This window comes from Sinocyclocheilus grahami, unplaced genomic scaffold (assembly GCF_001515645.1).
Source record: "Sinocyclocheilus grahami isolate Dianchi unplaced genomic scaffold, SAMN03320097.WGS_v1.1 scaffold92.1, whole genome shotgun sequence".
Classification (NCBI taxonomy): Eukaryota; Metazoa; Chordata; class Actinopteri; order Cypriniformes; family Cyprinidae; genus Sinocyclocheilus; species Sinocyclocheilus grahami.
In genome coordinates, this window is record NW_015505271.1 from 1,734,250 (window position 1) to 1,747,188 (window position 12,939).

A 12,939-nucleotide genomic window follows, 5' to 3' on the forward strand; every position below is an offset into this window, starting at 1 on the left:
TTTTTTTGTCATGTTTTCTTTGCTGTGGCTTCATGTGCTCTTAATCAAATATTTTTGCCCGGAAAGTCTCTTACTGTGATGCAGTCATCCACACAGAATTCACCCCTAATTGACACAGTGTGTTTGTGCCTGAATGACTATGTAAGTGTGGTAATGAATGCAAGCATGTTTAATCATTATTATCATTCATGTTTATTATTCATGTTTCAAACATGCAATTTGTATCTGTTTACTTTTTTTTAAAGGGGTCATATGATGTTGCTATTTTGTGTATTTGGTGTAATGAAAATGCGGTTTAAGGTTCAAAAAACACATTATTTTCCACATACTGTACATTATTGTTTCTCCTCTATGCCCCGCCTTTCTGAAACGAGTCGATTTTTACAAAGCTCATCGGTCTGAAAAGCGAGGTGTGCTGTGGCTGGCCAGCTATCCAGTGAGTTGTGATTGGCCGAATGCCTCAAGCGTGTGACGGTAATGTTACGCCCCTTACCATTTCACGAGTTCACACTTACATATAATGAACAGAGTAAAGGTTATGCATATTTGGCGTGCTGTCCAGGGAGAGGGCTCTGAGATCGGTAATTACTCTTGAGCCCAGGGTCCGAGCTCAGGTTTAAGCCTGGACCCAGAGCACACAGAGCACAGACCAAACAAAGTAGTTTCGCTTTCACAATGAAACACACAGCATCACACACGGCCGGCTTGAGTGAGCGGCGGCCAGTGGGCTTGCGGCAACAACATGTGACGACCCCGGGCTGGACTCCGCTTAGTCCACGGTGAAAGCCGATCCGGCAATCCACAGCGCGAAGTTGATGTATTTTCTCAGCGACCAGCACGGATCAGCTCCAGGCATGACGAAACGGATATTATCCTCTTTTGGAAGGCCAAACAAAGTAGTTTCACTTTCACATCGAAACACACAGCGCCTTCACGACATGGCGGCGGCAACAATACTATAGTGAAAATAAAAGTTACGCCTTCTTTCTTTGCGTGAACATTTGGGCGGTGTTATGCAAATCTTCCCACATCGTGACATAGACGTGTGGAGGCGTGTTAGAACGAGTCGTTTTAGGTAGGCGTGGTTGACTCTTAACTTTTATAAAGAATATCTCTTTGGATTTGAGACTTTAGTCTTTGCAACTTTACAGATCTTCTTTATGCACCAAGAGCTTGTAACACTCCAAAGAAAAAGGAAAAATTTAAATTGCATCATTTGACCCCTTTTCTTAAATCCTGTTCACACAGAAAGTTATTTTATTGCTGGAGGTCATCAGGTTGCTGCACTGTTGGACAAGGGTTGCCCAAATGTTATTGTTGGGCTCTGTAACTGGCCATAGATTTTAAATACCTGATCTAGTACAGTAAATGTACTAGTAAAAATGAGATGTCATTAAATTTAGTAAAGGAATCGGTTTTCTTGCTGTTAACAAATTAACATTTTGTAGGTGCTTTGCGAACACTGCAACTCATGTCATCAGAAATTGGCAATCATGACAGAATCAACAATATCAATAATCAACCAATCGCCAAAAACAACAGAATCACATTCCAGGCAGCCTTTAGCTTTGTTGTTGTCATATTTCATTCCATATCTCTCCTCCAATCATTCACTAGATTCCTCTCATTCTTGAAGACCACTGATGACCTTCAGAGGCACAGCTTTGTAAATTATTGGGGGTTGTGTGGGGCAAATTCATAAGCTTAAATTTATGTTTTCCATGACTGCAAATGCACACAACATTCAGCCTTGCTGAAAATATTTTGAATTTATGATGGCTTTTTTGCATGCCACAAATGTGAATTTATCTGATTGTTATATTATCTGTATCTGTTTTGTATTAAGAGAAGACTATCTGTGTGCTTTTCAGTGCATTAAAGGAATAGTTCACCCAAATATGAATATTCTGCCATCATTTACTCACACGGATGTGGTTCCACACCTCAAACTCTTTTGTATGTGGAACACCACAAATTAAATTTTGAAGAAGCAACAAAAGACTTTGTGCATAAGTCATATGGACCAGTTTTAGGATTTTTTTATGTACTTTTGGAGCTTGCCAGCACCCATTCACATGGGTATGGGTAAGAATGAATTTTTTGTTCTCCAGACAGCGACATCTGATACCATAAAATATGTGTTAATCTTTTCCATGACCAACAGAAATGTTCCTCATCGTTTTTATACTGAGTTGACACCATCACTTACTGAATGACTAAGAACAAACAAAATTCCACGCTGACATCTTAGCATAAAAACACACTTGACTAATTTGACCACATCCTGCCCGACCAACCAACACCTCTCTTAACACAATAAATTTTACCAATACCGATACCAAACATGAGCTAAACATCCTACAAAACCACATAATAACACAAGAGCATCACCACAGATGCCATATAAATTCTTTATCCGAAACTAAAGTCATTGCGTTTGGAAACAAAGATGAAGTTCTCAAGGTGAATGCATACCTTAACTCTAGGGGTTTGACAACTAGAAATGAAGTCACAAATCTTGGTGTGATTCTGGAGACAGACCTTAGTTTCAGTAGTCATGTCAAAGCAGTAACTAAATCAGCATAATCTCAAAAACATTGCAAGAATTAGATGTTTTGTTTCCAGTCAAGACTTGGAGAAACTTGTTCATGCCTTTATCACCAGCAGGGTGGACTATTGTAATGGTCTCCTCACCGGCCTTCCCAAGAAGACCATCAGACAGCTGCAGCTCATCCAGAACGCTGCTGCCAGAATTCTGACTAGAACCAGAACATCTGAGCATATCATACCAGTCCTCAGGTCCTTACACTGGCTTCCAGTTACATTTAGGATTGATTTGAAAGTACTTTTACTCGTTTATAAATCACTCAATGGCCTAGGACCTAAATACATAGCAGATATGTTCACTGATTATAAACCTAACAGACCACTCAGATCATTAGGATCGAGTCAGTTAGAAATACCAAGGGGTCACACAAAACAAGGGGAGTCTGCTTTTAGTTATTATGCCGCCCGCAGTTGGAATCAGCTTCCAGAAGAGATCAGATGTGCTAAAACATTAGTCACATTTAAATGAGCTGAATGAGCACTGTGCAATGTCCGAACTGATTGCACTATATTTTATGTATAATCATTTTCTATTCTTAACTGTTTTAAATTCATTTTAAACCCCTTAAATTAATTTTTAAATCATTTTCAAAATTATTGTTGTGATTATTTTTTCATTTCTTTTATGTAAAGCACTTTGAATTACCATTGTGTATGAAATGTGCTATATAAATAAACTTGCCTTGCCTATAGGTTAGTGTGCAGGGCAAAAGACTCTATACTCTATACAGTATGTATACATGCACAAACCAGCTGCATGTTACTTGATGTGTTTTGCTGGTCTGACTTGAATGCTATCTGGGCATTGAAAGCCAAAAATGGTGAAATCATGCCCTATGAAAAAAACTAAAATGTTTTCAAATTATTACTGTAAAAGTACCATACAAAATAGTGTTTACCATCTACAAGTGTTTTTGTTATTTTTCTAAACTTCTGCATGAAGACTGATTCTCTTGTAAAAAACTTGTAAAAGAATATTTGTTTTCAACTGTTTACAAGAATCCTAAACCACACAACTGATGCCAGCCCAATAAAACCTTAGTTTGGGCAGCTTTCTTGACATTGTTTTCCCCCAAAACTTGAATAACCTTAAACAGACCTGAATGATGAATAGCCTATAACATTTTGTGTACAGCAAAAGCCATTACAAATGGTTAGGGATTTTGATAAAGGGGCAGGGTGTGTCTTATGCTTATGAACATGATGGGATTAGTTCGTTTTTAACAATTACAAAGCTTCAGGGAGAGATTGTTGACATAAAGAATACTACATATTTTGTGCATGGCACAGAGCCATTGTCATTTAAAAGATAAAGGTAGCCTGTGTAGTCTCTCACAATTCCAAAGATTGCTCAATAGAGTATTACATGAGGAACAAACCCTTCCATAGCTTCAGGCAGTGCACCCTTGTTACTAATTACTAACCCTTGTTTGTAAATGTATCCGCGGTAAAATGAAGTGAACAAAGGACCGAGTTCTTACTGATGCGGTCTGGATCTTCATGAAAAATAAAGTTCATCCACAACTGTTTTTCCACAACTTGGCACTGTACAGCATCTTGTTGTCTTCGGAGCCATCTTAATCGTTAGATTTGTAGACATGCATTTGCCTCTCTCCTTATTTACGCTACATGCGCAAATCGGTGGGCGGAGCTAAACAGGCAGTGATGTAGAAGCAGGCTCTGATGTTCTTCAGCGGACGCGGGGTTTAGCCACACTATTACGTCATAAAGTGGCCCATTCCACAACCTGTCATTTTGGCAGACTGGCTTCAGCTGTTTTTTTAGACTAACAAGAAAGTTTTGAGTTCTGAAACTGACAGGATGTATTTATAGTACAATGACCTCTTATGTCAAAAGATCAAGGGCATTTTGATTTCTCAGTTCATGACCCCTTTAAGTACACGTTTAGTATCTGTAGTATTATTTTATATATTATTTTTTTAGCCTATCAGTAATCACTGTTGTAGGTTTATGTGAAGTGATTTTTCAGCATCTTTTGAACACTGAGCAGCTGCAAATGTGATATTTGTTTACAATATTGTATGATTTTGCTAAACTTTGTAAACTAAAATATTACCTATAAAGCCACAGAAGAACGTTTTTTTTTTTACTTTTTTTTGTCAACTCACTTGTTTCATTTCTATAGGTTTTTAATATTCTAAAATTTCTTTATTCCACAGATACTACAAGCTAGTCAGAGCTAATCAGAGTATTCAGTAGGTGTAATGTATTGTAAGTTGCTTCAGAGAGTCATATGGTATTGCAAGTGTTACATAGAACAATTACGGGGAAGTCGTGGCCTAATGGTTAGAGAGTCGGACTCGTTACCCAAAGGTTGCGGGTTCGAGTCTCGTACTGGCAGGGATTGTAGGTGCAGGGAGTGAATGTACAGTGCTCTCTTCCACCTTCAGTACCACGACTGAGGTGCCCTTGAGCAAGGCACCGAAACCCCAACTGCTCCCCGGGTGCCGCAGCATAAATGGCTGCCCACTGCTCTGGGTGTGTGTGAGCACTAATTCTAAGTATGGGTAACCATACTTGGCCACATGTCACAACTTTCACTTGTAATTAAATAATATTTGACCTACAGTATCTGTACTTTCACTCAAGTAATGGAGATGTGTACTTTGTCCACCTCTGTGCACAGTGAGTAATCAAAAGGCCATTTTTTTATCTTCCAATATCAATGGCATTGTGAATTTGTCAACAACATTGACTTTGGAAATGTACTCTATTGCCGTTTGTTTACAGCTTACAAATGAAGTAAATGACACATGGAACTATTTGTTGAAACAATAATAATAACATTAACTTTAATTATATGGACATGACAAAAAAATAACTAAAGAGATTTCTTCCATTTTTATACATCAATTGTTGTATAAGAAGCATCCATCTTCTGACACATCTCTCCCATACAGTCGCTATTAAAGTGAGATCTGGCAAAATCCATAATTAATGACCCATAATCGTCTACATCATTTATTTACATTTTACTTATTTATATTTCAGGATAACGCATGGATCAGCTTGACAAAATCACATTAACGGTTACAACAAAAAGCAAACATTTACTAAAAGATGAGCTCAATAATCACTACGAGACAAGTAACTGAAAGTGATCACAAATAAAACAAAATAATTACAGAAGCAACAAACAGAAAACAACAATCAGTAATAAAATAACACTGTACCTTAAAACATTGTAATTTTGTAATGTTGAGAAAAAGCGCATGGACATTTTAGTGGATTGTCTTAAAAATGATCCACTCTTCATGTATGATGTGCATCCTATGCACTTTTTAATGTTACAACAATTTTCACTCCAGTTGGGCCTATTTGCATAAAGCTCGTCAAACCCATGGACCGGCCTTGCCAATGAGATCTGATTATTTCTTGTTCCATGATGCAAAAGTTTTGCTAAGCTTGGCTCTCCAAACGCTTTTAATCCAGTAAACAAGCTCTAACGAAGAGGGCATTAATGACCCACCGGGATAAAGCAACTTATAAATCAAAGGAAGCATAGGAGTGGAGGATTTAATTGCAAACATGTGCCATGCATTAAAAATTATTAACCTGTGGAAAGCAATCTTGACAAGATCCATAAGGCAATTTAATGTATCCATCATAGTTTCTATATGGGGTATTTCTAATGGTGTGATTGTTCGATAGATTTTGATAGATAGATTTTTTACTGAGGTCAATTAAAGCAACATAAGCATTGTTTTTATACGATGGAAGTAAACCTTAAAGGACTAATCCATATGCCACTGTAGTACCATCTGTATTCACTTATGACAGGTATTCACTGATTATTATGCACTTGTTAAAATAACTATGAAACATGGTCGAAATTGTCATATTTACAAAAACAAATTAAAAAGTAGCTTCTACAACTTGTTCACTGTATAAACCCTTCTACCTATTTTAACTTAAAACTTAAGTTCAGTTGCTACCTTAAATTTTTAAGTATAATCAACTGATCAATTTAACTTTTCATGAGTTAATGTAAAAACATAAGATGCCATGACCTACTGATCATATACATTTTTGTGAGCTATATTCAAAGTCAAGCTATGCCTGAGGAACAGATTTTCATTATTCAATGATAATCTGATGTTGTTTCCTGGTTGCAGACAATATTTTCATGTTTAATGATCTGATGTGGATTGTGGAGAAGATTTTTCTAGCCCAGACCTGCCTTTTCCTCAGCAGCAATGTGTGTAACTAGCTCCGGCATTGTGCTGGTGAAAAAGGGGTAGGCACTTTCTAAGCACCATTAAACCCAGATCAGAGTGATATGATATTGAGAGCTTATTTACTTATAGTCCTTTTACCAAGATATTACTGCAACCTCTTTCCCTGCGGCACTCTCTCACATTCCTCTTGCCTGGCAATGAAACCATAAAAACCACAGGACCAGACTGGAAGCCTGCCTATTCTGCCCCGGCCCTACAGAGGGGAGCCCAGGGGGAAACCCCACCCAGGGACACAAAGCTCCAGGTTTGATTGACAGCACAGAGTCATCACTCCATCATCGACCACACATATATGAGATGCATCACATCAGGCCAGACACATTTAATCTAGGAACTGGATACCAGATAGAAAACAGCTTTGTGTAACAGCTGTGGCTGAGTGTCTGTTTCAATACGATAGAGAATTCAGGAAATAACCTAAATTACTGCAACCTCTTTCCCTGCGGCACTCTCTCACATTCCTCTTGCCTGGCAATGAAACCATAAAAACCACAGGACCAGACTGGAAGCCTGCCTATTCTGCCCCGGCCCTACAGAGGGGAGCCCAGGGGGAAACCCCACCCAGGGACACAAAGCTCCAGGTTTGATTGACAGCACAGAGTCATCACTCCATCATCGACCACACATATATGAGATGCATCACATCAGGCCAGACACATTTAATCTAGGAACTGGATACCAGATAGAAAACAGCTTTGTGAGTGTCTGTTTCAATACGATAGAGAATTCAGGAAATAACCTAAAATTCAGTCCACCATTAAAACTAATGCACATATTTATCATCTACTTCCCTAGATGGAGTATTTAAATTACTGAACTATTATTGGCTGATTTGGAATAGAAACACCTTGCTGTGCCTCATTTGTTGTGTTGATGCTTTTTTTACAACACTGACAGTAAAGATTTTGAGACGAATAGTCATGAAATAATTAAATTTTGTCCTCATAGGACAAATACACCTCAAAACTCAAAGTCCCTCGGGACAAATATGAGGTAATTTGTGATTTATAAAAATATCAATAAAATACATAAATGTCATATATATATATATATATATTCTACAGACATGCAGAAGGAAAAAAACAACAACAATAAAGGCATGATGAAGCGGAATACGAGTTCACACTGAGAAACATCTGCAAGGCTCAAATTCAAATTCCAATAAATTTGAGCACACTAAACATTTGGAAAATTAATTAAATCACCACATGAAAGACTTCAAAAGAACTGAAACTAAACCCTGTGTGGAACAATTCTGTATCACATTACATTTTTAGTGAGACTGAGTAAATTCCTGTGCATATATGATATAAAAACAAAACGTTTCAAACAATGTGAAGTCATTGGGACATTGCAGTCAATGTAATCAGACTTATAGATAATAGATAACAGACATTTTCTAACATAATGAGAGTGAAAAATAGATGAGAACTGAGTCTGCAATGTTTTCCAGTTATCAGGTTTCACTGAAATTTGTCCCAAGATCATATCCTTTGTCAGACACATTTCAAAATAATTTGTGCTGAAGAACATGAACAGGAAATGTTGACTGTTAAATTCAGCCCCACGGCTTTTAACAAAAGAGGTGAGAGCCTGGGCACAGCTGTTAAGGTTAGAAAGGGAGAGAGATGGATTGTGTGTGAGAGAGAGGGGGACAGAACTTTTTGGAAATATATATTGTTCTCATCTTATGATTAGTTTCTCACATAAACCTCAAGGGAGTGATATTGAAATGTATCCCCGATAGTACAGAATTAGACACCATCAGTCCTTTGATGGGGCAAAACTACTTGCATCTAAACCTGAAACCACATAAGCAATTTTGGACTCCAAAATTGTCAACGACTTCATCTTTATAAACAACACAGTACAGAGAATTAAGTGAATGTCAGGCACTATTGTTTCCAGACTTTTGTAGTGAGTGTACTAACATATTATGAGTGAGCAAAGCAATGGGCAAAACCGTCATGACTGCTAACAGATCCTCATATTACTAATATGCAGTGTTGGGGAGTAACTAGTTACATGTAACGGAATTATGTAATTTAATTACAAAATAAAAGTAATTGTAATCAGTTACAGTTACTGAGAAATAATATGTAATTAAATTACAGTTACTTATGAAAATGTTAAGGATTACAAAGGGGGTTATCTGCTTTTTTCACACACCCTCCCACATACAAATTTAATTGATTTCTTTCATAAATTGCAGTGACTGCTCTAAAATACGAAACAACAATGTTTCAGGAGTTTAGAACAAGCTTATTCGATAACTCTTTTATTTCATATATGGGTTTATATATAGCCATGCTTAATTTTTTTTAAAGATTAACAGTTTTTTTCCAAGGCATTGTTAGATTCCAGTGTTTACTGTCATAGCTATGTAAAGATTTGATTTCAAAAACGGTATCATAGCTAATAAAATATTTCATGTTATGATTTTATATATGTATTTAACCTCAGAATTATCTCAAAGTAAGTCTGATTATGTGGTGGCTGTGCTTCAAAGGGGACATTGATCTTCCAAAAGTTGGTATGATTTTTAAGGGTCTTCATGAACAATCTGCAACAAACTTTGGTTAAAATTCCTCAGTGGTTGTGTAAAACAACACCCTTTTTACCTTGCTCTGTTCACAGTGACTCATTTTGGGGCATGTCCCTTTAAATGCTAATGAGCTCTGCTCACCCGCCCCTTTCTTCCGTGAAAGAGCAAACGCGTTCTGCAAATAATCATAAAAAATATAAAGTGTCAGACTTACTTCTGGAGGTGCAGCTGGATCACGAACAATGGGTACTGATCTATCCTTGAGTTTTAACTTTTTAACAAAACCTGCCTTGAACTGTCCCTTGTTCAGAAAGCAGTCTGGAGTAAAATGATTTGCGCAGATATAAACGAATTTAAGAAAATTAAGATTCTTATGTTCTTCTACATCACAAAACTACAAAACACCTGCATTGCTTACAAGATTTTTATCATTGTAGGTTGGTTGTGTCCACACACTGCTAAGATACATTTATATGCAAACACATGTAAAAGTGAATTTTGCATCCAGTGTCTACTTTAAAATTTAAATATAATCTTAATTCAAGCGATGAAGGATTTCGCAAGTCTGACAGTAATCAGTTGAATACTACTGTAAGGTTAACCCTGCCTGGTTTACATGTTTGAAAATGATAAACAGTTGAAAACATTAGAAATTTTGAAAAGTAATCAAAAAGTAATCAAATGTAATCAGTTACATTACTTTAATAAAGTAATTGAAAAGTTACACTACTTATTACATTTAAGACTCTGTATGGTAACTTGTAATCTGTAACCTATTACATTTCCAAAGTAACCTTCCCAACACTGCTAATATGCAAGACATGGTGTCATTTAAAAAAGAGGGAATAATTTCTTAATCATTTCACTGGGAGTGACTGTGACTTATGAATGGCTTGCATGGCTGTGTTTTTTGGACCACATGAAAGTTAAATGAAGTCAAAAACAGCTGTGCTGATATAAAAATATGGAATGGTATCTACCAAACAAATTGAATCTACAATCTTCCTGTAAAGACGTTAGTCATCTTGTAAAAATGTTCAACAGTTTGCCTATCTTTACCTTATTGCATATATGCTCATATATTTTGTACACAGTTGTTTCTGTCATTTCTCAATCAAATCTCAGGATATGAACCTCCAACATAGAAATATATATATACACTTTTACAATTCTACTGGGTACTCATGATTAAACCCAACTGTGTGTTGATTTATTTTGCCTGCCATGTACATTCAAACAATCATGTTTTTGTTGCATTACAGTCAAACATGTTGCAGTAAAACTCCATGTAAATCTGTTATAACCGTTCATAACGTCTACGATGACTTCACTTTTGGGCGATTCTTTCTGTTGAAGGCTTTAGCTTTAAGCCTGTGCCCCCTGAGGAGCATGGATGTTTGTTTACAATAGCCCGCTGTGAGATCTCCAATGGGTGGTATAATTGCAAACAGCCTCTGTTTACAGCCTCCACACACATGCAGAATTTATTTCTACATAGCAAGGTTGGCTATAACTGCAACAGTCCGATCTGAAGTAATGACATTAAAAAAGATTCTCTTCACACATGGAACAGTTAAGCATTACAGCCCCTATTTCAATTAAATGAGAAACTGCCTGAAGAAAAAGCTTATGGAATGTTTGTTAAATGACCTTATATGTGCCCGACCACATCAATTCCTGGACTGAGATTTTTATAGTTTGTAAACCATGTGCATAAGTGAATCTTCAAGTGTGAGAGGCTAAAGCCAAAAACTAAATTAATACAATAAGACACAATGTCTATTTAATAATTGGCATTTCATAGTTAGTGAGTGCCATAATAGTAGGAAACTTCCATTAGTTCCTGATAGCCTTGACTTATTTTTATGACAATGACTAAATAGTTAGTACAGTGTCCGTATTGCTTCAACAGCCACCAATTAGTCTGATTTTGTTTAGCTGGCTGGGGGATGCATAGCTGAGCCTGATGGCTGCTGGAACAAATGTGTGCCTGTTTTTCTCTTTCAGGCAATGTGTTACATTCAGTCGGCTGCTGAAGAGGCTCTTTTGTCTGAGCAGTGTATCATGCAGGGTTTGGGATTCATTTCCGTGATTGCATGCAGTTTGGAAAGCATTCACCGCAATCAGCTTTTGCTGACTCCAATAACCTGGATTGCCAGAACAAGTGGGCATTAGCCTTGGTAGCTTTCAAACTACAGGTGCAATTTAGACTCCTCGGTAGGAGTCCTCAGTAGTAAGTGGCAAGAGAAGCTGAAAACCAAATTTTATTCACATTAAAAACAACTGTGAACTTGACAAAATCAGACATATGGAACAAACCACTGGACAGGGAAAAACGCAAGGATATATCATATAAAAGTTTTGATTTTTTAAATACTTTTGAATACTTAGTCTCTCTTTTTTTGATCAAATACACCACAAAAGCAGTAATATTGTGAAATATTATTACATTTTAAAATAGTTCTCTGTTTTCTATTTTAATGTATTTTTTAAAATGTCACTTATTCCTGTAATAGCAAAGCTGAATTTTCAACTTTAAGTCTTCAGTGTCACATGTTCCTTGAGAAATCATTCTAATATGCCGATTTGTTGCTTCAGAAACATTTCTAATCATCATCAATGTTGAAAACAGTTGTGCGTCTTGATATTTTTGTAGAAACTGATACATTTTTCAGGATTCTTTGATGCACAGAAAGTTAAAAAAGAACAGCATTTATATCATTTAATGCATCCTTGCTGAAAAAAAAATATTTATTTCTTTTGAAAGAAAGAGCCTGTACCAATAAAGAATCGAAATGACATTCAATCTGCTATTTATGATGTGAAAAACCACTCTTCTTTTTTAGCTCAAGGGAAAATAGGATGAAATAGAATCTGCAACACTGTTTTTGATCTATTGTAATATATACAGATAACAGAGAATTTGATTCACCCTATGTGGAAACCAACACTGTGAACTGCCATTTTTTAGCATGCATTTAGATGATAATTTGTGCTGTTAGTTTACTTGTCTAAAGTTTTAGTTAGCTATGAATGTTACTGTGAAATAAGTATTAGTTCATTAGATATACTGTATGTTCTTTGATATTACCTGATATGACAACTACAAGGAAAAAACATATAAAAGTGTTCTCACATAGCGTAGAATCAGTGTTTCTAAATATCACCCGATATCAGCCATGAATATCAGCCACAGTCCCTCAGGGGGGATGAGTGTGTTTTTTGTGGTGGGAGCTTGGACTGTTCTGAAAGATCACAAGCTCTGTAGACAAGAAAAAAGACAAGTAAAATGTAAACGTCAGATGAAATCTGAGGGTCTCCACACATATACAAGCCCAATAGGTCTAATATTCCTTCAACTTACAGCACAGCATGAACTCATTTTCAAATAGCTCCCTTGATGCACAACAGATCAGCTATCATTTGATGTCATCACTATAAGCTCTAAGGATCAGACTTTCATGTGATTAATCTAAACTATTTCAGTATTTCACCACACCTTCTCTTCTTCCAGCTAACCTCCCTGTC

The 12,939-nt window shown here is 36.6% G+C and overlaps 1 long non-coding RNA gene across 2 annotated transcripts in view; it reads right to left on the reverse strand.

Moving 5' to 3' along the window:
• Window positions 1-12,607, reverse strand: part of LOC107587473 (uncharacterized) — a 27,830-nt gene extending 15,223 nt beyond the window's left edge. For both annotated transcript variants that reach the window (XR_001609477.1, XR_001609478.1), the window contains exon 1: window positions 12,548-12,607. This is a non-coding gene — a long non-coding RNA (uncharacterized lncRNA). The remainder of the gene's footprint in view (window positions 1-12,547) is intronic.
• Window positions 12,608-12,939: the final 332 nt, after the last annotated feature.